The sequence below is a fragment of the Varroa destructor genome, unplaced genomic scaffold (assembly GCF_002443255.2).
Source record: "Varroa destructor unplaced genomic scaffold, Vdes_3.0 BEIS01000004.1, whole genome shotgun sequence".
NCBI lineage: Eukaryota > Metazoa > Arthropoda > Arachnida > Mesostigmata > Varroidae > Varroa > Varroa destructor.
This window is the reverse complement of record NW_019211457.1, coordinates 16,540,062-16,544,482: the sequence shown is the minus strand read 5'-3', so window position 1 is coordinate 16,544,482 and position 4,421 is coordinate 16,540,062. Positions and strand designations below refer to the sequence as shown.

General features: G+C 44.5%; 1 long non-coding RNA gene across 1 annotated transcript in view; it reads right to left on the bottom strand.

Moving 5' to 3' along the window:
- Positions 1-3,534: 3,534 nt before the first annotated feature.
- Positions 3,535-4,421, bottom strand: part of LOC111249654 (uncharacterized) — a 2,692-nt gene continuing 1,805 nt past the window's right edge. Inside the window, exon 2 of the long non-coding RNA XR_015327148.1 lies at positions 3,535-4,195. This is a non-coding gene — a long non-coding RNA (uncharacterized LOC111249654). The remainder of the gene's footprint in view (positions 4,196-4,421) is intronic.

Sequence of the window (4,421 nt, the reverse complement as noted above, 5' to 3'; positions counted from 1 at the left end):
CGCATAATACATGTCGTAGGTAAACCATTGAAGAGAATTCTCGAAATTTCGTTTGATTTACTCACACTTGCCATTATCTGTACACGCTGACATTTTCTCATTCAAATCCCTCCATCGCTTACGCCGAGTTCGAGACTCAAGTTCTCCTCTGCATTGTTATATATCGTCGCCGCTGCCTGCATTTAACCCGTACTATTGTTGTTGTCGTCTCTACTGCGGTAGCTATTGAAGTCGCTCGTCGGCATGCATGTCACGGACAGGGAATTTGCTCCTCGAAGCGTTCCTTAATCGAGTTATTCTCCGGACAGGCGTACGCACTATGTAGGACACACTTGCACGACCACACACTCACCTCTACACATGTTCGTATGACTCCCAAAGTGTGCCTTTAAGACGCCAACACGCCAACATTCTTGACGCCACAGGCCTTATAGTCGTATCGGCGACTCTTATCCGATGTCGACTGATGGCCGGCACGCGGGCCCCAGCACCAAACAGTTTTGCTGTCCTACGGTCTATTTCGGTTTGTGTCCTGCCGTTCTACTTGTCTGTTTGTGTGTGTGTGTTTTGTTCAACGCTAAGTTTCTCCTTTGCTTTTCTAAGGCACAACCTTCTAGCTCGTTGGCAAAGCCTACATCAACAAAACCTAGTAACATAGTGGTATTGGCTCCTCGTTTACTCCTTAGGCGGCTAACTGCGGCAGCTCCTTCTCGGTCATTGTTGCTTCTGTTCCCACAGACGCAGATGGGGGTACTACATCCAGCCCTTCGCGGACTGTTTCGTACTAGCAAACGTAGCAAAGGTATAAGATAACTAAGGAGCATCTGGCGGGGTTGCCTGAGTTGAAGCGCCAACTATACCTCGGTACTGACAGTTTAAGGCCGACGGTGCTGCTCTCACTGTCCAAGGCTAGCGGGAATAGAGCGAAAGCAAGGGAAAGCAAACCAAACCAAAACTAACCGAAGAGCGGCCGCTAATGGTACCCTCGTTCCGCCGAAGGGGGTGGGGGTACTACTGCTCCCCTTAGCCTCGAAACGTGGCCAAGTTTAATGGCAGTTTTATGGTGATAATCTCGTTTACACTTCACTGCCCCACGGCGGCCACTGTCTTCCACTGCCACCGTGTCAGGCAGTGTTAAGGCGGCAGTCGATAACGCCCAACACGGATAAAGGGGCATCAAAGCGACGCAGGGGTGGCAATAACAGAATTGCATAGGTTTCGTTGGGGACGTTCTCGCACTTCGTTGCTCCCCTGAGGTAATCCTCGTGCAGGCTCTCGTCGCCTCGCCACTTTCGTGGCCTATCCTTTTCATAGCCTTTCGTTGCGACGTTCCTCTCGACTCGCTTTTTCCACAATGTCCGTCAGTGTTGAAAGATCGACCAACGAGTAAGTTCGACCCTTAGCAACGTGTGTAAGCGGAATGAACGAAGAAAGGAAAGAACGCTTTACGCTTGCAGTATGTGAGAGGCACAACCTAGCCGGTTAGGTGAACGCCGCGCGAGAAACGATAACTGTTCACTCCCGAACTGGGCTCCACATTTTAGTTGCCCAGCTGCTCAGTTGGCGTCACCTTTTAGTCTAGGATGTTCAAGCGTTCCGACGGTGTTATCCTCTTAGCTTTTCTAACTAGCAGAACTAATAAGAACAATATCGAGACACGGCACATAGTCACCTTAAATGGAGGAAAAAGGGGTATCAAAGGAGACACGATCATGTGAACGGGACAAGGCAGTTACCCAAAGAAACCTGGAGGTTTCGTACACAGCCAAGTTTCTACCTCCCAACCTATTGAACGTCGTTCTTAATGCTCGTTGCCTGCGCATACAACAGCGTTACCAGTCCTTCGTCCTAGACCCTAATGACGGTTAGAACGTACACACACAAGAAACAAACGGAAACGGCGAGACATACATTCACTGAATTACCTAACCAAAGAGCGGTGGACTTACCTAAGTGTTCCCTTGACAGGAAAACAACAGCCTACGCCCCAAGGTCCCCAGCTTTAAGGCCCTGGGGTGCTTCCGCCATAGTGGCGTGTTACGCCAAGGGTTAGTAGGCCATAATAGTGATCGTCAGAAGGGGGGCTTGACATTTGCCCAATGTGTTTAAGGGGTGGTTAAGATGGGAATGAGTCGGACGAGTTGACTGGTCAAGATATTTAGGGGTCTGTTGTGGGCTTCAAGGAGTGATACAAGGAGAAAGCTTCTACATTTACTTTTATTACTTGGATAGAGCAGTAATGCAGGTTTTGCTCTTCGGTTCAGTGTGAGAAGGATTAGCAGTATGGTTTGCCTTTGCGAGAATAACAAACCATCGTTCTTGTTGTTTACAGAAGATGGCTTGACTGTACGCAGCGTAGAGGATGCGCATTTGGGGCGGTTATTAGGAAACCGATTGGTACTAATGTGAAATTACCATACAGAAAAAAAGCTGGCTGAAATATCACGTACTCGAAACGGGCTTCATCGTTTGTATGGGTACGCTTAGTTTTTGACTATGTTAAGATAGATTCTTTATAGCGACGGTACATATCCTATAAATACTACGGATTGGATATAACACAACGTCCATACGTTTAAGTATATAGGACTTAATCGATTCCATATGCGGTCTGTCCATGCTTCCGTCCAAAAGCAACCAGCAGACTGGTAAGTCAAAGACAGGACCCAACAAGTACATGCTAACGTATATACTCTTTGCTTCGAGCGGCTGGCCGCTCCAGCACAAAATAAAGTGTACCTACAACCAGTTTAGAGCCTAGATCATCTCATTTCCCCTTAGGTTTAATAGGCAAACATGTTGCCACTGTACCATTGCAGACACTGCATATATTCTTTACAAAGGTAGTTATCTAATTCAATTCACAATTGTTGCGTTAGGTTAAGTTATTTGGCTATTAATTCCCCGCCACCTTCAACAGTATTTGTCAAAAACAATACGCGTTATGAAACAATCAGCCAGGGTGCTAGGCGGCTGGTAATATTATGGCTATGTTACTTTGGAAGGCACATTAGCTGCTAGAATCATTTCTGCTTGGTCGGACTGTGACCTTTGTGGCTCTTCTAAACATTCGGTGATCACAAATGATGCTTTCCCATTGCAATATCGACCCAGCGACTTATCAAGGGACGACATAAAAGTCTTCACTATAGTTGCTGTCCTGTCTTCATGGCAAGGTTGTACGAGGTAAATCTTTAAATCGCTTGTATCGTTGCAGCTCTGATGAACGCGAAATTTTCGGAGCAATTATAGGCTTACGAACTCTAATAGAAAGATGAATAATGTTTTTATACGTTTTTTAAATGAAAACAGTCTTTTATGTATAAGTCTCTACTTATTTTCGAACTTCAAGCTTTATATGTCTTCAAAATTACTTACGTTAACGTTGATTTATCTGGCCTGCATTCAACCTGATCTTAGGGTATAACTTTAACTTGCACGCCCAATTTGCCGTAGGATTTTAATTTGTGTGTACTTACAGTAAATATATCTATGCGTTTGCTTCTTGAAGGACAATTATTTATGACGAATATATTGAAAATTAAGGCCGCTTTTTATTCAGTTTGCTAAGCTTTTAAAGAGGCAAAGTCGTTTCAAAGATTATCTTTAATTCAATGTATTATTTACAAGTAGCATATTAGACAGCGTGTACAGCATAAGATCACAAAGTGACAATCGATCTGGTCGATCTACGTTCTCCTTGAAACAAGTGTTACTTCTACTTCATCCTTTAATCGTCTATAAGGGTCTTCTCTCAACTAAGATTAAATCGTGCATATTTCTTCTTCGTCGCATGCGCATTTTGCCAGCTACCGTTCGGTAACACTCCTGCATCCACGATTAGACCAGTTTTTGGTTGTATGCCTATGTATGTAGTATCTATAATGTAAAAAGTATGATCTGACCAATCTAGCCACTAGAAGATCATTAGAATTCGTGTTGCTCGAATCGTCCGCCAGGCGATCGCCATCGGCGATCTATGATACGGACCCGCATATTGCGCACGTATTCGAAGACTGCTGATACCTTGCATTTAGGCAGTACGTCAATATTGTCACGATGAAGAGTCAGTAGACAAACTGAAATACTGCGACATGTTCAACCGATATTCGAAGATGGTCAAAAGTCAGTGGTGGCAAATATACATCGCGTTCAGTTCAGTTCAAGATCTTCACAGATTGATGAAGATGATGACCTGAAAGAAATACAACATGTTTTCACGAGACGGACCTAGCGGCAGAGCTCATTTATGCGGGAAATCAAGAGATGATGACTTTCGACATAGTTTAATTGCTCAAATCATAGTTCACGCTTTGGGTCACTATGCATCATAGAGAAAAGGCGAAAATCAGATTGATCCGCCCCTCCATAGAAGTATCATGAAGCCTTCATGTAAGACCTCTACAATATATATACATATA